This window comes from Medicago sativa, chromosome 7 (genome assembly GCF_051527215.1).
Source record: "Medicago sativa cultivar Bolivia chromosome 7, Bolivia_mono, whole genome shotgun sequence".
NCBI classification, from domain to species: domain Eukaryota; kingdom Viridiplantae; phylum Streptophyta; class Magnoliopsida; order Fabales; family Fabaceae; genus Medicago; species Medicago sativa.
This window is the reverse complement of record NC_140755.1, coordinates 55,809,954-55,833,558: the sequence shown is the minus strand read 5'-3', so window position 1 is coordinate 55,833,558 and position 23,605 is coordinate 55,809,954. Positions and strand designations below refer to the sequence as shown.

The 23,605-nt window shown below is 31.9% G+C and overlaps 1 long non-coding RNA gene across 3 annotated transcripts; it reads left to right on the top strand.

Moving 5' to 3' along the window:
• The first annotated feature begins 14,827 nt into the window (after window positions 1-14,827).
• On the top strand, window positions 14,828-18,782 carry LOC146906907 (uncharacterized). 3 transcript variants are annotated; one of them, XR_015019911.1, is made up of 4 exons: window positions 14,828-15,047; window positions 15,778-15,869; window positions 17,933-18,033; window positions 18,429-18,782. It is a non-coding gene; the product is annotated as an uncharacterized LOC146906907 (long non-coding RNA). The 3 variants fall into 3 exon arrangements; XR_015019912.1 differs by lacking the exon at window positions 15,778-15,869; XR_015019910.1 differs by lacking the exon at window positions 14,828-15,047 and having other exon boundaries at window positions 15,675-15,869.
• Window positions 18,783-23,605: the final 4,823 nt, after the last annotated feature.

Sequence of the window (23,605 nt, the reverse complement as noted above, 5' to 3'; positions counted from 1 at the left end):
TTTAATTTTAAATTGTTAAATTCCTCAAACAAATTCATATCTTTGTAAGTTTTTTTTTTTATAGTAGTCTAGCGACTAATTTCACCCTTTTTCAGATAAATAAGTTAGGAATCTGAGTTCGAACTCTGACCCCTGCATATATTATAAAATCTCTATCAACTTATCAATGTTCCCGGGAACCGAATTTTTGTAAGTTATTATCCAACAAAATATGAATAAGAGAAGAAAGGACGCAACAATAGAGAGTGGAAGAAGTAGGTGTTGGAGAATGAGCATGGTTCTTAAAGTTGTGTTGGCTCTAGAGTGGTTTTGGCAACGATGATCCATTTTATAATATCTCGAGAACGGGGATAAGATTCGATTTCTCATCCCCGCTGAGTATGGGTAAGGTAACAGGTAAGTATATGGAAGTGGGGTATGGGGACGGGGAAGGTAAAACTCGTCCCCACCCCGCCCCATTGCTATGCCTATGCATGTTTTGTTAATTGTAGAAATGATAAAAACAAAATTAATATAACATTTCATTTAAACTAAAAAAAATTAGTTATGGATATTAGTTGTATCACACACATTTGATTTTTTCTCATTCTCATGAGTTGAATATGATTCTTAGAGTAACGCATTTCAATCACAAACAGCACCACCAACTACATAAACAAACCACAAATATATCTTTCAAAGAGTACACATATATATCATTCTTCATGTATTAAATATAACTCTTTTAGTCATGCATACAATATGAGAATGAATATTATATATTAAAAATACAAAGTGATTGTAAATTTTAACCGTTATTATATTTATGTGTTGTATATCTATATTCTATCAAATAATTGATTTTTTTTTTTTTAAGAAGTTAAACTAGCCCACCCAAATTGTATCAAATAATTGATTTTTATATACATAATCATATAAAGTTTGTAACATTCTATATTTTATGACAAATTATAAATTGAATCAATTACCACTTTGAAATTAGAGAAGAAACACCATCAATGTTAAATATTTATTTGTTCATTATTTTTATTCATCTATTCTTTTGTATTTTTCTTTCTTCTTTTTGAACTCGTATGTAAAATAAAAGACAATTTTGTAAATAAACAGGTACCTCATATTGTTACTCTCTAACTATTAGCATATATTATTATAAACAAAATTAATGTTCCTCTAAATATTTATATATTTTCATCTACATTCCTTATCTTTAATAAAATATTTATTATATTTAGATTTTTTTTCTCTTTTCTTCTCAATAAGTCTTATTAATTTTTCTTTGATTATGAACCCAGTTGGGTTTGCTTGGAGGTATTAGCTTCCGACCTTGGAATGTGCTCTTCCACAAGGTCTCAAGTTGAATTCTCCCTGATGTCAATTGGAGAGTTAATACCTTGAGGGGTTAGTATTAATTGTAAAATGACCAATTGTACCACTTTAATTAATAATAATTTATCCTTCTATATTTTTTAAATATTATATTAATAAAATAATAAATATATAATGTATTTAAAATAATAAAATAAACTTCAGAAAAGAAATTTTACATTTATTAATAAACCTATAATATATATAAACTTATATTTACTTAAATTTTACAGTATAAACTATTTTATTTTTCTTTGAAGAAGCTCTTCGTGTCTCCCTCCTCTTTTTTATACAAGTAAATCAAGCAACCATCAAATCTTGTTCTCTCTTGTACTTATTTATAAGTTAATAATTTAACCATCGAAAGAAAATACTTCAAAGTCCAATTATGTCCCACTTTTCATTCCATTATTTATGTTCTTCTACATTATTACTATTTTTTCCAAATCATTTTAACAACACAAATTCTTCTTATACATATGTGTGTGTGTGTGTGTGTGTGTGGGTGTGCATGTGTGTACTATACCTTTCGGTTACATCGCACCACAACATCGATGCTAAAGAACAACTATACCTTTATGTTGCATACATAGCACAATATAGAAGCTAAAGAACCCATAGACTTTCACATACGCCAAGTATCAACAACAATCATATTATACCTTTTTGTTTTATGTTGCTCAAGAACAAGTTGTATACACACCACAACATATTCTACGCACAACAACAAAGTTGCTAAAGAACAAATTGAATACATATAACAACTTAGAAGTTAAAGAACACACTTCAATGTTTTCTACACACCACAACATAGAAGCTAAGGAACACACATAAATGTATCATCAATCATATTGTACCCTTCTACTTCCATTGAACAAGTTTTAGAATATTGTTGTTTACTATATACCTTTACAAGACCCAACTTCAGAATAGTCTAAATTTGTACGATGACTATAGACTTGGTCGTAGTTTAATTTTGTTATTTATCATGACCTAAATTTTTAATAAAAGTTCATTGTCAAAATAATTTGTGCTAAAAATAAGAAACAATGAGGTTGAGGTTATACATTCAAGATCTTAATAGTTGAAGCTAAGAAAAACATAAAAATATCACAAATGAATAAGTTGAAATATCTATGTTTGGAGTGCTTGAAAATAATTTAACCGGTCTTTATGATCTTAGGCTGAACTCTAACAAATTGAACATGCATAAATGGAATAGATTCGTTGGAAGTATGATCTGATTAAACTCATATGTAGAGAGTTTTTGGAATTTGTTTACAGCTTTGATGACCTGTTGGAATTCAAGATGGCAATTTCATAAGTATGCATAACACCAATTGTGATATGTACCACCTTGATATGCTATCTTTGCTTGTTTCGTATGGAAACAAGGTGATTATATGTACAATATCAAATCATATTAACATGATTTGAAAATATTTGTTAAATGGTTTAAAACAAATAACCATGTTTATCAATCAAATCTTTGATGGTTACATCATTTCATCTAATAAAACATAATTTCAAAAATAGACTACCTAATAGAATCAATCAATAATTTGTTGATTTACTCGGACATAACTTAATTTCAAAAGTAGGTTACAAAACACAAAATTAATTGAGTCATTGTAACACCCACGTCGTGGCTTTCGATATCCCGCTAGGTGGATACGAAAGGTTCCCGACCTAAGGGGAACGGTTTAAGCCGCAAGGGACCCCCACGACAATAGTAGGAACCGAAACACATCGGAATGAGAGGGATCCAGAGGCCGTGTAGGTATGGGACTACATGGTTGAAGGAAGGCTTATAAGAATTGTTAGGTACTACCCATATCAACAAGATGCATCTTCTTTTCGGGAGCTCAATCCATAGGAACTCCACAGTTAAGCGTGCTTGGCTTGGAGTAGTACTAGGATGGGTAACCTACCGGGAAGTTTCCCGGTAAGCATGTGAGTGAGGACAAAGCATGCTGAAAAGACTCGTGTTGGTTTGTGGGGTTAGTCGGCAATCCTGTAAGCAGTCTGGGATGTTACACTTGGTATCAGAGCAGACCTCTCCCAGTACGGTGTGGTTCGGGGACGAACCAGGCGGAAGCTGGTGGGCATGTAACACCCACGTCGTGGCTTTCGATATCCCGCTAGGTGGATACGAAAGGTTCCCGACCTAAGGGGAACGGTTTAAGCCGCAAGGGACCCCCACGACAATAGTAGGAACCGAAACACATCGGAATGAGAGGGATCCGGAGGCCGTGTAGGTATGGGACTACATGGTTGAAGGAAGGCTTATAAGAATTGTTAGGTACTACCCATATCAACAAGATGCATCTTCTTTTCGGGAGCTCAATCCATAGGAACTCCACAGTTAAGCGTGCTCGGCTTGGAGTAGTACTAGGATGGGTGACCTACCGGGAAGTTTCCCGGTAAGCATGTGAGTGAGGACAAAGCATGCTGAAAAGACTCGTGTTGGTTTGTGGGGTTAGTCGGCAATCCTGTAAGCAGTCTGGGATGTTACAGTCATTGATATTGAGTCATAACTTAATTTCAAAAGTAGGTTGAAAACACAAAAACTGATGCATTTACTATTCCTTAAGCTGTGCAATGTTGCACATGTTAGAAAAAAAAAACCCCAATTATAAGGAAAATGCTACATAGTACGGAAGAATCTAAACGAAAAACAACGAATGACTTTACTATGAATTTGCTATTACAGTTTTACCCCCATACCATTTCTTTATTTCCACCTTACCCTTGAATGGTAAGTGTTGTTTGCTGTTTCGTCAAATCCCGTGACCACATTTCCCGTACTGCATAGCATTGCTCCAATTATAATTGGGGCAATGCTAACCAGTACCCCGGACACTGGATAAGAAACAATTAATTAATGGGTTCCACTTATTTTACCACAATCAAAGTGTAAAATAAGTCAACTAATTAAAATTAATAAAAGCTATATTTAATACTCTCTCAATTCTCAAAGCCATATGACTCCCAACGGCTATCAATTAGAAGTATCACTCTGCCAGTAAAAATGTTCCAAATGCACTAATACTCAAAATGTTCCTTTGAAAGTAACAAAAGATTACTTAGACACAGGGGCGGACCTGGACTAGGCCCAGTGTGGCAAGTACCACACCAGTCTAGGCCCAATTATATTTTTTTTAAATTATTTAGTTAAATGTTATATTATATAAATCAAATTTTGTAAATTAATCACATGTGGATGGTGTGATTTAGTGGCAAAGGCACTTCTTTCATCAAGGAAACATTGGTTCGATTCTTGTATTGCCTATTTTAGCTTTTTAACTATATTATTTTAACTAATAATACCATAAAAAATGCATAATGCAAGTGTTGATTGAACTAGAGTACCTAAAGTAAAATCTATTCATATAAACCACTAATCTACTATACACACAATTGTTTTATGAATAGTATTTTGAGAAATAATATATATGACGACCTGTAAAAAATTGTGCCACACTAGCTCTGTGAGGCCAAATCCGCCCCTGTTTAGACAGTTTAGTTTCCATATGGTTAGGTGATAGAGCATTCACAAAATGATTATAAGCCAACTTTTTCAATATTGGAAAGAGAGCTAAATAGGTCAGAATAATCTAAATCTGAGATCAAACAAGCAGCGCCTATCTGAGACATTTGGAAATGAAAAAAATGTTTCTACAACCTTGACTCCTTGAGATCTGCCAAATGTACTGATCGATCCATATATGACATTGTTGAGAGTGAGATCAATTTTCTTTAATAGCCAAATAACCTTCCTAGAGACATCACTTCTTAAATTCCTATTCTCCAGCATAAAAGTTGTCAATAAAAAGTAGAAGTCTAGCATGCTTTGAAAACCAATAATAGATTCTATAAAATATTGACGTGGCATTGCTCCTAAGTGATAGGGCCAGGCGCCCAGGCCATAGAAATTCTGGTTGTTCGAGGATGGGTTACCTCGTCGAAACGCCTTGATCAACATGATAAATTATTTTTGAGTGGTGTTAGTAATCTTCTCTTTTGAATGTTTACTCTCTTGTTGGTTTAAATCATAGTGAGTTTACATTTTGAAAATAGAACCCACAAAAAATGGTGGGAGATATATTGATTTCATCAAATAAAAGAGTGAATGCTAGGGAGTGTTCAAAAATAGTTTTTGGCTTATAATAGTGATAGTGACCGGATGGTGTATTAGTTCCCTTATAATAATTATATGGATGAACTTATAACTAATACATCATCCGGTCACTATTATAAACAAAAAAACTATTTTATAAGTTTTTTGAATAAATGATGTATCTAGTCTATAATAATGACTAGATACAACATCTACTCAATGAACTTAAAAAGTTGTTTTTTGCTTATAATAATGACCATAGTTTATACTCCGTTTGTTTCACAATACATGTCTTTTTTGGAGAATAATTTTGTTTCACTTTAGTTGTCACTTTAAAGTTTCAATTCAACATTAATTATTGATTTATCAATAATACCCTTAACTATTTATTGCAGAGAGAAAATAATAGAATGAAATAATAAATGGGTAAGAGTATTATAAAAAGAAAAAAAAAACACAAAGAATTTCATCAAAAATAACAAAATTTATTTGATTTCTTGGCATGTGTAATTTCTTCAAAACCGACAAGTATTTTGAAACGGAGGATAATAGAATGAAATAATAAATGGGTAAGAGTATTATAAAAAGAAAAAGAAAACACAAAGAATTTCATCAAAAATAACAAATTTATTTGATTTCTTGGCATGTGTAATTTCTTCAAAACCGACAAGTATTTTGAAACGGAGGAAGTAGTAAATAAGTTAGTTTATAACAAGTGAATTGACTGCACACAACTATAAAGATTAATTTCTAAGAACACGATGGTGAACCTAAAATTTCTGGTTAAACTCAAAATAGATATCTTATCATCATCTCAACATGTTCAATTTTGGCTTCTTTTTTTAAAAAATCTCGTCAAATCACTTTGAAAAAATGTTATTTTAATTTTTAATTCACATATTTTTGTGGAACTCATGAAATTCAACTAGTAAAAGACGACTTCTCTTTAACAAAAAAATCTAACAAAAGATAACTCTAGTTTTAGTATTATTTTTTTAATGACAATTGCTTTTTTTTTTTGACAAAATTTAATGACAATTGTTTTTTTTGACAGAAAATAACTATCTCATTTCATTAATAAGAACATCTTGAATACAATCAGGTAATACAGTGAAAATGTGGATACTAGCATATAATGTGGCTGCCCTAGCAAGTCTATGAGCAATCTCATTTGCTTGTCTCCTAATAAACTCTACCCTTGAGTTTGTGAAAAAGGATGAGAAGGTAGTCCTACATTCTCTGATGATAGCTCCTAAATCAGATACATCATTTCTAGTGCTGTGAAAACTATATACTACCCTCTTAGAGTCAAGCTCAAAAATTACATTATTTAAATTCTGCTCTTTTGCCCATCTGATAGCATATAAAAGGCCAATAGCTTCTCCCTCAGTCACATCTAAGAGCGGCGATAACCAACTGGTTCTGGCTTTCAATAACCTCCCGCGATCATCCTTGATGCATATCCCTATACCAACCTGGTTGCTTTCTTTGAAGAAAGCAGCATCTACATTGCATTTGAACTGGCCTTCATCTGGCTTGCTCGAAATTGTGTTGTCAATACGTTGTTGCTGTACACCCGCTCTATTACGGCTATCTTGCGCGTTTTGCCAACCTGTAAGAAGACTAAGACCTCTGTCACGAACTGCTGCAGTAGTCATGACTTCATTCCTCCAGATATAATCATTTCTCTGTTTCCAAATAGACCACATAACGCATGCCCAAATGACTCGTTGACTTGATTCTAGCACCTGCAGTATTTCAAACATAGTGACCCCAAAACTGAGATTTAATTGAGCCTTTTGCTGAATTTTGCTCCACATCCCTAATTGCTGCCAATGCTGCACACTCTTTGTGCAATAGAAAAATAGGTGCATACTATCTTCATCCTCATTCTCGCATAAAGCACAAGTTTTTGTACAATTTACCCCTCTGTCTTGAAGTCGGACCCTTGTGGGAAGAGCATTTATGCACGATCTCCATAGAAAAGTTTTCACCTTAGGAGGCACCTTAAGATTCCAAAGGAGTGCCCAATTTCCATCACACCGGTGATTACTCAATTCCACATGTTGACTGAGACTGATATGGTATCCACTTCTAACAGAATAGATACCATTTGTCTCTGCCTTCCACACTCTTCTATCGTGCTGATTAGGTTCAAAAATAGGAGTATTCAGGATGCGATTAGTATCTTCATTGCTAACAAGGTTCCTCAATAATCCAACATTCCAGAACCGAGTATGAGAGATGAATAGATCTGAAACAGTAAGCTCTTTGAATTCTTCTGGAAGGTTATCTGGCTTCTGTAAAACACCATCATCCACTAGCCATCGTTGGTCCCATACACATATATCAGTACCTGAACCAATGCTCCATTTGTATCCTTCCCTAACAACTCTTTTGGCCCCCCAAATGCTGCTCCAAACGTAGCTTGGATTATGACCAATCTTTACGTCTAAGAAATCACACTTGTTAAAGTATTTTGCTTTGAACAATCTAGTAACAATGTTGTGCGGTTCCGTCATGAATTTCCAAGCTTGCTTTCCAAGCATAGCCTCATTAAAAGCGCGGAGATTCTTAAAACTAAGACCTCCTTCCTTTTTGTGAATGCTAAGCCTTTCCCATGACATCCAGTTGATTCCTTTGGTGTTCCTTTTGTTATGACCCCACCAGAATGAATTCAGCATTTTCTCTATATCAACAATAATGGATTTAGGGATAGAAAATATACTCATGATATACGAAGGTATTGACTGCAAGACCGATTTGATCAGTGTTTCTCGTCCAGCTTGTGACAAACATTTGCTGCTCCATGAGTTAATCTTCTTCCACACTCTTTCCTTTACAAATTTGAAAGTAGATGTGTGACTTCTTCCAACCATAGAAGGAACACCAAGGTATTTTCCTGTTCCCATAACCTGTTGAACTCCTAAGGTTTGAGAGATAGAAGCCTTGACTGCATCATCCACATTTCTGCTATAGAAAACTTCGGACTTCTGAAAATTCATGGACTGGCATGAAGCACTCTCATATAACTCTAAAATATTTTTCATACTTTGAGCTTGACCACTTTTAGCTTTAAAGAAAAGGAAGCAGTCGTCTGCGAACAGGAGATGAGATATGATTGGTGCATTCTTACAAATCTTTGCTCCACTTATGGTACCGTTTCCTTACGCTTGACGAATAAGTGATGACAGTCCTTCAGCACAAATGATGAACAGGTAAGGTGATAACGGGTTTCCTTGCCTGAGGCCACGACCTGGAACAATGGGACCAATTTTTTCACCATTTAAAATAACTGAATAGTCAACCGACTCTACGCGCATCATAATCCACTCTGACCATCTCGAACAGAAACCCATCTTCCCCATTATGCTCCTTAAATAATCCCAATCCATTCTATCATAAGCCTTGCTGATGACTAATTTCAAGGCCACATCCCCTTCATCACCTTTAGTCTTGCATTGCATATAATGAACTATCTCAATTGCAGCTAAAGCATTATCCAAGATCGACCTTCCGGGAACAAAGGCAGACTGATTCTCAGATATACATTTTGAGAGCACTACCTTTAATCTGTTAGCAAGAACCTTTGCCACTATCTTGTAAAGCACAATACACAAAGCAATCGGTCTCCAATCTTTCATAGATGATTGGGTATCTCCTTTCGGAATAAGAGTGATGTTGGTAGAATTTAAGGACGGAGGAAAAGAGCCATTATCTAGCCAAAAACATGCAGCCTCAAAAATATCTGTACCACAACTGCTCCAAAAGCTTTTAAAGAAACCCGGATTAAAGCCATCTGGTCATGGGCACTTATCGTTCCCCATAGAGAAAGCAGCCTCTCTAAACTCATCAACAGAAAACGGCCGAGTGAGAATATCATTATCTTGGGTTGAGATAGACTGTGGGACCGCATTAATAACCCTGACCCGATCCCCATCCTTTCGCTAGAACAGTTCTAGAAAATACTCCTTAGCTATATCTTTCATACCATCTATAGAAGTGCACTTTTAATGACAATTGTTAATATATTAATTATGTTAGTTTTTTTATTGTCAGCACTTAAATCCTGACCTCCAATAAACTAAGTTCAAATCAATTTTGCTACCCAACCTCCGCAAGTGTTCTAGTATTTTAATGAGTAAACTTAGTTCGATATAGTTCTAGTCTAGCTACTCATATCAATTTTAAAAATTGCTTAAATTGAAAAACTATTTTGTGTACTTTTGCATATACATTATTTTTGAGAAATCTGTTTTTGACATGATACACCTCATCAGGGAAACTTTATGACTTATATAAAAGATTGTTAAATATTTTTTTAAGGATTGTTATATGGGAGCTTCTATGGTGCAGTCAGGAAACTGACTTTTTTGAAAAAGTTAATTTTTATCTTAATGTTTGATTCATTTTTAAATTGTTGATTATTGATTAATGATCAATAATAATTCATCTAGTAATGCTTGCAACATCGGACTTACAGGTACTATTTTATCATTGACATCTTTAACATGCAAACAGAGTTGATGATATTATGTGATAGTCTTAAGTGTTACACTTTGTGGGGTGTTACACTTAAAACAAAGTAGGATAAAATTAGATTAAGTGTAGTCTTGTTAATTTGATGAATTGATGATACTATGGGGACTGAACTTTTGATGTCACTGTACAAACAGTGAGGTGTTACTCATTGCATTTTTGATGCTATAATGTTAACTTCACCAGAAAAGTCGCTTTCATGACTTCACCATAGAATTTTCCTTGTTATATGTTTGTTTCGTTGAAAAGTAAATGTTCCTTTGAATCAAGACCTGCATGAGATGGTTAATTAAGAGAATCTAGTAACATTGTAATAAAAAAATGGAAAATGCTACTTTTCTAGAAAAATAGCATCAAGAATTTTTCAAGACACAGTTGGCAAATTTTAATTGGATGATTTATTTGTCCACTTCCTATTTTTCAGCCACACCTCCTTGAATTGTGGCAAATAGTGCATTATGATTGGCTACTCTTTATTCTTGAAGAATTCTTGATGTTATTTTTCTAGAGATATAGCATTGCTCTAAAAAAATAGATAACACAATTGCAAAGCATATGCAAAACAATAAATGAGCAAGAATTGTATGATCGTATGGATTTTGAGATCGCACAATTTACAATTATATAGCACCATTGATGCTACAATTTGGGAATTGATTAAGACTATTAAACGATAAACGCATGATGGTGCAATAAAAGAAACAATATTTGGTACAATTGAGCAATTTTTTGTTTTGAAAGACGATTGATTTGGGTTTGGTTTATTTGATCAAACTTTGTTTTGATTTCGGTTTAATGCATGTATTTTTTTTAGCAACGGTATTTAATTTATTTGACCAATCTTCGTTCTCTACAAAGTAAAACGCATATACACACACAATTGTATAATATGCAATATCATGTCACGCATACCTTTGAATAATAGGGGATTCATTTCTTTATATTGTAGATGACCAAATTTTATGTTTTTGTTTCTTGTAAAAAGGATTGTATGAATTGTATAACTAGAATTACAGTGGTAAAACTTGAACAAAAAACTTGAAGGTTTAAAGTGAAAATGAAAATTTAAGTTGAAAATTTAATAAAAAAAAGAAGGTAAATTCATTAATGATTAATGTATAATAGCACTAGTAAGACTACACATACAATCATTCAAAATAAATAATTACTCTTCAATACCTAACACACAAATAAATTTAAGAAATATCATGAGAAACACCACTAACTTTTTTTTCTCAAAACTAAACAAAGAACAGTCTCGATAAAAATCTAAATTCATTCTCTTTTAGTAAGGAATGACCTAAAAAGTAAACAACTTAAATCCTAATAAGAACAGTTTCGATTTCTCATTCCCGCTGGGTATGGGTAGGGAAATATGTAAGTATACGGGAGTGGGGTATGGGGACAGGGAAGGTAATACATGTCTCCACCCGGCCCCTTGCCTATGCATGTTTTGTTAATTATAGAAGAGATAAAAACAAAATTAATATAGCATTTAATTTAAACTAAAAAAAATTAGTTTTGAATATCAGTTATATCACACACATTTGATTTTTTTCTCATTCTCATGAGTTGAATATGATTCTTAGAGTAATGCATTTCAATCACAAACAGCACCACCAACTACATAAACAAACCATATAAATATATCTTTCAAATAGTACACATCTATATATCATTCTTCATGTATTAAATATAACTCTTTGAGTCATGCATACAATATGAGAATGAATATTATATATATTAAAAATACAAAGTGATTGTTACTTTTAACCGTTATTAAATTTATGTATTGTATATCTATATTTTATCATATAATTGATTTTTATATATATAATCATATAAAATTTGTATCATTCTATTATTTTATTAAAAATTATAAATTGAATCAATTACCACTTTGAAATTAGAGAAGAAACACCATCAATATTAAATATGTATTTGCACATTCATTTTTATTCATCTAATCTTTTGTATTTTTTTTTTGTGTTTTTCTTTTTTCTTTTTGAACTCGTATGTAAAATAAAAGACAATTTTGTAAATAAACAGGCACCTCATATTGTTACTCTCTAACTATTAACAATTATTATTATAAACAAAATTAGTGTTCCTTTAAATATTTATATATTTGCATCTACATTCCTTATCTTTAATAAAATATTTATTATATTTAGATTTTTTCCATTTTTTTCTTAATAAGTCTTATTAATGTTTCTTTGATTATGAACCGAGTTGGGTTGATTTGGAGGTATTGATCTCGGACCATGGAGTGTACTCATCCTCAAGGTCTCAAGTTCAATTCTCCCTATGCCAATTTGAGGAGTTAGTATCTTGAGGGGTTAATATTAATTGTAAAATGCACAATTGTGCCACTTTAATTAATAATAATTTATTTAATTAATAATAATTTATCTTTTTCTATTTTTTAAATATTATATTAATAAAATAATATATAATGTATTTATAATAATAAAATAAGGGAACTAAGAAAAGAAATTTAACATTTATTAATAAACCTATAATAAATATAAACTGATATTTTCTTACATTTTACAGTATAAACTATTTTATTTTTCTTTGAAGAAACTTTTGTCGTGTTTCCCTCCTCTTTTTTGTAAATTTTCCAAGATTCTCCTATACTTCACAACTTGTATAGGAGAATCTTGGAAGAATAATCTTTTTTGTAATTTTTTCACCCAAAAATCGACCGTAACCAACTGATGTCGACCCCATGCAACTATCAAATCTTGCTCCCTCTTGTACTTATTTATAAGTTAATAATTTAATCAACAAAAAAAAAATTTACTTCAAAATCCAATTATGTCCCACTTTTCATTCCATTATTTAAGTTTCTTCTACATTATTACTATTGTTTTCTAAATCATTTTAACAACATAAATTCTTCTTTTATATATATAGATATACACACACTACATCTTTTGGTTACTACACACCACAACATCAATGCTAAAGAACAATTATACATTTATGTTACATACATACCACAACAATGAAGCTAGAGAACTCATAGACATTCACATACACTAAGTATAAACATTACTCTCTATTTCGAAAAAGTACATTGCTAAGAAAAACCGAAGAAGTTGGAGTTGTCTTCGTTTCTAAAGGTTACTCTTCAACTCCACAACAATTAGAAGATTCTGGATCAGAAGAAGCGCATTAGCGCATCAGCAAATTGCATAAACAACTCGCCCCTCATTAGTCATATATCCAATTGAATATGTATGCTCCCGCCATACTTCCAACAAATCTCACCCACTTAGATTGTTTGTTCAACTTGGCTAGGATGGACTTAAGAGTAAAAATATGAAAATCATTTGTAACACCTCAATCAATAGCTTTCTTCTTAAGTTTCTTTGTTTTCATGTCTCCTCAATCGATAGTTTTCTTATTATGTTCCTTTGTAACACCTCCACTAGCAATTTCTTTCTCTTTGAGTATTTTTTGCTTCTTTGAAGAAGTTCTTGCAGTATCTCTCTCCTCTCTTTTTGTAACTTTTCCAAGATTTTTCTCGGTAGGAAATAGATGTTGGAAAAATAACTCTATTTTGAAAAATTTCATTGGTAAGGAAAACAGAAGAAGTAAGAGTTCTCTTCTTTTCTAAATGTTACTCTTCAACTCCACAATAATTAGAAGATTCTGGATCAGAAAAAGTGAATCAGCGATCACCTTAACCTTCATTGTGATGTTTTTCTTCTCATAAAACTCCTTAGGTACTTCCTCTTGTACTTCCTCATTCCCTAGCAACTCCTTCAGAAACCCACAATATTCAAAATCAGTGTTTAAATTCATAATACAAGTAGTTACAATCAACCACAGTGGCAAATTATTTTTATTCTATTCAACAACTATGAATGGATATGTTCCTCCTACTATCAATTCATGCCGCAAATGCTTAGCTTTAGTGCTCACAGTGTATTGATTAAAGAAATAGTAAAGAAAAATGTATATTTCTTTTAAGAAATTTATCAATACATTTGTCTCAACTAAGTTTGATTTTTTTCCAATCTCCTCGTGGAGGCGCCACTCCATTGTGGATGACTTGGTGGAGTACATACAATCCGTTTTCATGCAACATCCATCTAATCAACCGCAACCGAACGATGTCCACCCTGACAAGCAACCATTAGATCTTGTTCCCTCTTGTACTTAATATAACAAGTAAACTCTTTATAGCTTCAAAGTCATATTTCTTTGAATAGTTTATATAACAAGTAAATTCTTAGAAGCCAATTAATTGGTTAGGGAAGTTTCCAAGAAGAAGCAAATGATTTAAATGTTGCTTACACACTGATCAAATTAGAAATTTGCAAGGATGGAACACGTAAATCACTTACTCTTAAAGCTTATTAGGTCTAGCTAATCATTTAACCTAATTTTTTCCCTCTAATAACATGTCATTAATTGCTAATCACTTTAACCCTAAAAATGTTTCCCTCCTTCCATATTTGAAATTTGAATTTCAAATTTTGCCTTGCTTTATTTTCCCTATACTTGGTGTGCATTTACTAAGGCTTGGTTTTAGGAAGATTAGTTGGAAAGTGTAGCAAACCAAAACGTGGTCTGTTTGTGCATTTCGAAATTAGCAAATAGCCTGGCTACTGTTATGTACCTTCCTATTCTCATGCAACATTTAGTGCATTCTTTAGAATACATTGAACGTTTCCATATTATCAGAATTTTAGAATCACTTACTCTTAAAGCTTATTAGGTCTAGCTAATCATCATCTATATATAAAAGTTGCCCCAAGCTAGAATTTTTGCCCTAATTAAACCTAAGCCCTAATCTATAAAATTCCTGTTTTACCCTAAACAAAACAAATCCCTCCTATATTTTTTGAACAAAACAACTGACTTTCAAATAATCTTTTTCCTTAAATTGTTCACGACATTCTGCTTCCTTTCCAATCAAAATCGTTCTGTGTATCACCACCATCAGCCATGGCGGCACCAACTTTGGTCGTTTTGTCTCCTCCGCAACCGTCTTTGATTCCGACCCATGGTACTCAATCTATTAACTTTTTTCTGCTTCCTTTCCAATCAAAATCGTTCTGTGTATCACCACCATCAAAATCTATTAACTTTTTTTGGTTAATTAGGTGTAATTTCTTTGTTTTATTTGAAATTGTAAGATTTTTTTTTTAATTTTACAATAAAAAATACGGGCTTGGTTCAGTTTCATGGGTAAAAGATGATGTTGAAGAAATTGGGGTTTGTTTCAGATATTAACAAGTCTGGGTTTGGTTCTGTTTCATTTATATTAATGGTAATTATTATAATTTTTTATGGGTAATAGATGATGATGTTGAAATGTATGGGTTTTGTTTCCGTAATATAACCTAATCGATCTTTGGATTAAAAAAAATCTGCAAAATGATGCAGCAGAGGCATATGAGTAATGACCTGCATAAGATATGAATTTGTTTTCTTCTTAATTACATCAGCAACAACGACGACAAGTTTCTAAAGTCGTCGGCGGCCGCCGGTAAGTGAAGGTCGTTGTTCCTTTTTCTTATCTCACAGATACATACGACACTATTTTTATTTTCAACTCAGTTGAAATCACAGCGAGTCACCGTAATTTAGAAAGAAAGAAAAACTATAAGGTGTAGCTTTTAGAATAACTATATATTTGAACCATTGTATGCATTTCAACAATTAACTTATGTCTATTTTAATGTTGTATCTGTCGTTTTTTTCTTTTTTTTTTTTTGTGTGAATGTGGATTGCAGGATAGTGAGAGGACGGATGAGGTGATTTGGAAAGAACAAAACTTGAAACAAAGTTGCCTTCTTCCCTCTTAGTTGATTAGAAAAATAAAAGGGTGGGTATTAGAAAGTTTGATTAATATTATTTTTAGTAGCTATAATTTGCTATTTCAAAACAATAAACAAGTTTTAATTGTTAAAACTAAACATTAATGTTGTCATTGCTGCTGTTTTAATTTTTTTTTCTCTTCAAAATATACTTCTATGTTTCCGCTTTATACTTCTGTATAGATACGGAAAGCAAGTAAGTTTGCATTTGACAACATTATCAACTATCCCTAAAGTGATTTATATTGATGCAAGTGAGCTAGGATTCTTATTACATGCATTTGAATTTATCACTTACATGCAAGTGAGCTAGGATTCTTACATGCATCTTTGAACCACCATAATCTTTTTTGCTGGAAGTATGGTTATCATTGGTAGACCATATAACTGTCACTAATAGAGTGATAGTACCTTTGCCAAAGACTTGGTTTGTTTCTATGCAGATCTAAAGAAGCGTATATAGGGAAAAATCTGTCACTAAGTGGATTTTCAACCATCATCAATAATCTTTTTAGTTTTATTTGACTTGACACCTCCACTTAAGATATTTATATCTCTTTTTATGTTTCATATGTAGTTTTGTGTGTATGTAAGGTACTAACTCCATTACTTGACTATTGTCTTTTTAATAAGTATTAGAGTTTTATGTCTATATTGATTATGATATATAAAATTCATATCATTTTACCACATGTTTCTGTTAATCTTACAATAGCTTTTCTTATAGATTTAACTATATATATATCTTATAGGTATATAGATACAATTAATTCATATACATTTGAACCGATACTATTAATTATATAAGATATAATGAGGATGTAAAGGTATGACATTGTTTTGATTTATAAGAGAATAGTCTTATTTCCTTATAATGATCATTTATTCTTTTCAAAGAAGTATAAGTGATATTTTGCAATGTTCAATTGTTAATGTGGAATCTGAAATACTGTATTTTATATTATTTTTTGCATTTGTACTTATCAATGACCTCTTAGTATAGCTTGCATAGGATCATTGGACTCTTTGATTAACTTGATCGAAGCTTGCACAAATAAATTGATAATAATGTGCTATCTGACCTGCAAGCAAAGTAATGGGACTTCCAAACATTGTCCAGCTATCTTGAATTAAGTTTAGCTCAAGCATTGTTCCAAACATTGTCCTGCTATCTTGAATTAAATATAGTTGAAACATTATGAATTTTATGAGTTATTCATATATGTTAATAAGATTGGACATCAACAGGTTGCTTAAAGCCATCGAGAAATTTATCAGGATTAGGGTTAAGACTACTGTTTTTTTTTTAAAAGAGAGAGAAACAAATTGTAGCATCTGGTATCTTGGAAAATGATTTGCTGGTTGTATCGTTTTAAGGCTATATTCACTTCTTCTTTTACATGTTTGATTGAATGCCTCATATGTATTTTTAACTTATACTTTGGGTGTTGGTTTTTACTTAAATGTTGCTTAAGGTACACATGTAGTCTGTAGCTTTATTAGAATCCAACAACTTTAAGATAAAGCTTTCATCACATTTCAAGTTACATGTGATTATCTGCTTGCAGCCTACCACATACAACTCTTTAGAAAATAATTTATTATTATTAGAGATTAAGAGTTAAGGTAAAAATAAGATGGTTCCTCTTAATAATTAATTTGATTCCCACTGATCAGAAAGGATGGTTTTATAATATCAATAAATTTGATATCCAGTGACATGTAAGTACCTAAGATCACAGTACTATTATAATTGCTTTGATTTGTTTTAAAGAAATTTTGCCTCCTATTATAATATAACCTTGGGAGTGAATTTTTCTATATGGAACCAGTGAGTGGCTAAATAACAAGAATTGTGCAATTATGATATAACCTTGCTCATCCATTATTTTTTATGATGTTTGTTTAATTATATTATTTTGCTAATATTCGACAACTTTCTAAAAAGTTTTGATTAAGAATTTGTTTTTCTTTATTACAGCTTCTCTTATTCTTTTAGTGCTTCTTCATTTTTGCCTTTTCTATTTTAGAGGAAATAGAAAACTAATAGTCTCATTTTGCTTTATTTCAGGCTGCATAAGTCAATGACAACATGTTTCAGCCCCATCTGTTAAAGAGGTCTCTGTTCAGCCCCAATTTGAATATATCCTTGCATTAACGAGTGTACCTCAGGTAATATACGCGTTGGTGATATTCACTGTGATTTCAACGTGAAAATGGTGTATGTGCACAAGTACGTTAAATGAATATTCCTCATTATTTTAAGACAGAAAACACAAATGTTTGGGTTTAACTCTAAAATCTAATATTCAAGGGTGTGGCTGTTATTAGTATTACTGAGTATGACATTTTTTATGGTTGAGAAATGTGTATTTAACCACTCAATGTACGATTCTTGAATTATGGATGAGATTGTTCATTGAATTTGTCTAATTTTTCCATTCTTTTCATCCTTAAGTACTAATCTCTACTGCACGTATTATTCTTATATCAAATACATTGAGGTAGCTACTGGGTTTTTGTTTTTGAATGCTGATGAATTTCACACTTTTCTGTTTCGGCTGCAGGTATCTTTGAGTTTTTTGGGTGTTGGCTGCCTTTCATGTTGTTTTATGCAGCTTTGTGTTGTGCACTACAGGTTTTCCGGCAGTCTGTGCAGCTACCATTTTGTTTTGCATGGTTGCAGTTCATGTTCTCTTCATCAATTATTGATGAGGCTGCTTTATGGTCCTGCTGCAGATTTGTTTGGCATTGGTTTTTTAGTTGACAATATGTTTTGGTTTTTGAATTCAAATGATGATGGATGTGATTTTGTAGTTTTTTGGTGGTTATCATGTGGGTCTGTATTTTTTGTACCTATCAACTATATATGGGTTTGTAACTTTTGCCAATTCTAGGCTCACTGATTTGACAGTGTACAACATTTTTGCAGTCTATTCTTTTTTGTTCTAAAATAAACTTATTCAAGTTGCTTCAAGTTGAGCCCTAAAGCTTATAGTCAATAAAGGTCCGCTTGGGCTAGATTACTCACTCAAAATATAAAAGAAAATCTTCATCGGTTAGGATTTGAGATTTCAAACTTGATCTTGAATTATTTGCCCACTTAGACAAGCAGGTGATTTGAAATGCATTTAGTATCACATTGCTTCTCTCATATCTACTCTAAGTTAGTTCTGTCATTCCGTGACAAAAAAAAAAAAATTCTGCTGAAAACATGTACACCTTAGACCAATTTATATGTATATTAGTATTTGGTCAATTAATTGGTAGCTTTATCATCTTACCAGTTTGACAGATACGTTGGTGTTATCCTTTATATTCCAAGTATGTATTAATTAGCAGCTTTCTAATCTAAAGCATGTTAAGACCTACACTCATGTAATCCCTTATATTCCAAGCATGTACTAACTTTCGGACTCATATACGCTCATTTCAAACAAAACATACTAACAGGGAAAAGCTTATCTATACTAAACAAATTAACTATATATGGGTTTGTAACTTTTGCCAATTCTAGGCTCACTGATTTGACAGTGCACAACATTTTTGCAGTCTATTCTTTTTTGTTCTAAAATAAACTTATTCAAGTTGCTTCAAGTTGAGCCCTAAAGCTTATAGTCAATAAAGGTCCGCTTGGGCTAGATTACTCACTCAAAATATAAAAGAAAATCTTCATCGGTTAGGATTTGAGATTTCAAACTTGATCTTGAATTATTTGCCCACTTAGACAAGCAGGTGATTTGAAATGCATTTAGTATCACATTGCTTCTCTCATATCTACTCTAAGTTAGTTCTGCCATTCCGTGACAAAAAAAAAAAATTCTGCTGAAAACATGTACACCTTAGACCAATTTATATGTATATTAGTATTTGGTCAATTAATTTGGTAGCTTTATCATCTTACCAGTTTGACAGATACGTTGGTGTTATCCTTTATATTCCAAGTATGTATTAATTAGCAGCTTTCTAATCTAAAGCATGTTAAGACCTACACTCATGTAATCCCTTATATTCCAAGTATGTACTAACTTTCGGACTCATATACGCTCATTTCAAACAAAACATACTAACAGGGAAAAGCTTATCTATATTAAACAAATTAACTTACATATGTACAACATGAGTTCTTTTAACATACCTTATACGTTATGATATATCGCACCTATATTTTTTAATAAAAAGTGCAGTTAATGTTTTCAACTATATATGGCCCGTGCGGCAGCACGGGTGAAAAGTCTAGTTTAACCTAATTTTTTCCCTCTAATAACATGTCATTAATTGCTAATCACTTTAACCCTAAAAATGTTTCCCTCCTTCCATATTTGAAATTTGAATTTCAAATTTTGCCTTGCTTTATTTTCCCTATACTTGGTGTGCATTTACTAAGGCTTGGTTTTAGGAAGATTAGTTGGAAAGTGTAGCAAACCAAAACGTGGTCTGTTTGTGCATTTCGAAATGGAGAAAACTTAGGTGCAGTACCACATGTGCTGTTGGTGCTGTTTTCCTGTTAAAATTTGACACCTGTATATTTTTTTAAATCAAAAACTTATTTAATTTTTTTTTTTTATAAACGCCAATCAAATCCTATCGGCAACCACTACTTTAAATCCTCTCTGCCACCGCTAACCGAACTTGCACAAACTAATCAGCAAGACGGCATTACTTCTTCTTTTTAAGCATATGCACCGGGTTCACAAGGGTATTAGTATTAACACAAATTACTATTCTACAGTCTAACAAATGCATAGAAACAAAGCACCATAACCTTTACAGATCACGGTGAAATCTACCAGAAATTTGATGAGGAGAAATATTTGGTGTGATAATTAAATCGAGTAACAATAGTCTGGAAGAAATTGAATAATGGATCGCCGGAATATACAAAAACCAGCGGTGCATTTTAATTGGCATTTGAAACAAAAAATAACTTTTGATTTAAAAAGTATACAGGTGTTAAATTCTAATTGGAGAACAGCACCAACAGCACATGTGGTACTGCACCTAAGTTTTCTCCTTTCGAAATTAGCAAATAGCCTGGCTACTGTTATGTACCTTCCTATTCTCATGCAACATTTAGTGCATTCTTTAGAATACATTGAACGTTTCCATATTATCAGAATTTTAGAATGCATTGAAATTCCTAAGCTTTTAATGTTACGGTTCCATCTTATCATACTTTTAGAATACATTGAACTTCCTCATCTTTTAATATTTTTTTAGCATTTCCAATGCATAAACTGGTAGCTCTTCACATTTCTTTCTATAAATACCTGCATATTGTACTTGATCAAACCATATCCTTCCATCTTCATTTCACTGACGTCATATTTAGTTTACTGATGTCATGCTGCTGTGAATTGTCCTATTCATCGTAACATATTCCATAAATTTAGTATATCAGGGTGCCGTGCGTTTACCAAGCATTTTTTGTGGTGATTTTGGAGATTCGCTTGGCCGTTTTGAAACATTCAGGTGTCGTCGATTTTGAAGATTGATAACATTTACGTGACTGTTGTTTACAACTTGACCTTGGTTGAAGTAGCTGGGTTTTTTTCGTGAAGGACATTAAAAGTTGTTGGTTTTTTCGTCATTGTTATTTTCAGTTTTCAGTTTCATAATTATGTTTTATGTGAGAAGGACTATAATTTGTTCTTCAGTATTTTAATTATGCCAAAATGTACTAATATTTGTTTAAGCTCAAAGGATTGGTTTTCAATGAAATAGTTGCAGCATTTTATGCGTCTATTAGTCATTATATGTCTGTTTTCAATTATATTAGTTCCAGTATTTTTTGTATCATTGGCATGACTTCTTTTCTTAAAAAGTTTATGTAACTGAGTAAATATGTTAGTTCTTGAAATTCCATAAAAGAAAAGAGATTTTTTTTATTCAAATAAACAAAAAATGCCGAATCAAGAAGGCAGGGATGAATAATGAGTAATAGCAGAAGATATATAAATTATGGCATTTTTGAAGATTGACCACGAATGATCTTAGATTTGATGCAATTCTATAGTTAGAGAATATAGATTGTATTTAGAAACAATTGACAGTACTTATTTAGTTTATAACTATAACAAAATTTCATGCTCTTCATAAGGAAAAAGTACAAGTATTTCTTAATCGTTTAAGTGCTGGTAATTTACTAATCTAAGTATAACAACATTCAATAATTGACTGTATAAATATTTGGTTAATGTAAATAATTTTGTAAATGTAAATATTTTGTTTTAGTAAATAATTTGTTCAATGTAATTACTAATCTCATGGTATTGGGAGGAAAAAAAAGGATAGAACTTTGATAGCTTATTAAACATTCATTTGTTTCTGAATATATTTTTTTTTTTTGTGTTTTTTTAATTTTGATTTAACATTAACATAGTGGCATGTTTACCCCTTTGCTAAACGTGTGTCTCAATAAAGCCTAGCCAATAATGTTAATGGGTATGGCCCATTAGTAAAATATTGTACAGTATTTTTAATTCAATAAAATAGTGTACTTAAGTTATGATTCGCCAGTTATACGTAACATTAATGGTGATGCAATTGACGATGTTCACACACCTGAATTTCCCAACACAATTATTGCTTAGGGTCTTCCTAATCACAAATTAAGGTTAAAAGTTGGATTGCCAGTAATGTTAAGGAATTTAGATCAACGGTATGGGCTATGCAATGGAACCAGGTTGGTTATCACCAGCGGCAGAGCTAGGAATTTTAAGAAGTGGGGGCAATATTCGACATATATATAATATCAAAAATACGATATTTTTTTAAGAGTATATGTATACATCGCAATATACTTTAATTTTTTTTTAAATTATGAAAATATATTAATGCTTTTGAAGAATGAAAAATAGCAATTATTTCTTACATTACCATGTTGAAATAAAATAAAATTTCAATTGTAATAATATTACAATCGAAAATATGCAATTTAAATTTAATTATACTTGTCATCAAATGAATTTTTTTTTTGTTGCAAAACTTGTCATCAAATGATTGTGAGGGACAAAAATTAAATAGGTGAGATGTTATTTCATAGATTGTGTTGTTAGTAAGCAAACCAATTAAAATTTAACTACCCAAAATTACCTCAAAGGTACTAATATAGACATATAGTAGCAATGCATTTTAATAAAATAGTGCAGGCAGGAGCCCCCACAGTCTTGTGAGTGGCTCCGCCACTGGTTATCACTAGAATGGGGAAATATGTTCTTGAGGGGAATGTAATATCCGGAAGTAATGTTGGTGACAAAGTATTTATACCCAGATTGTCTCTAACACCTTCATACATCAGAATTTCTTTCAAGTTTCAAAGAAGACAATTTCCTTTAGCTGTATCATTTGCAATGACTATTAACAAGAGTCAATGGCAATCACTCAAACATGTTGGTGTATATTTACCAACGCCTGTGTTTTCTTATGGCCAATTGTATGTTGTTGTTTCAAGGGTTACTTCTAGAGAAGGGTTGAAAATATTAATCACAAATGAAGACGGTGAAGACACTGAAATGACATCCAATTTCGTCTGAGGAAGTGTTCCGTAACGTGTAGTATAAAAAACCCACATTTAGTATAATGTACAATAATTTATGTAATGGTGTTGCATTTTAATTAACTATACATTATCATCGATTAAGACAAGACATTTTATATCTAATGTCCTTTTATTTTGTTTCAGTATTCATTTCATATTAAAATTACCAACTATAATTCGGCTAATAAGACCCGTGCGACGCAC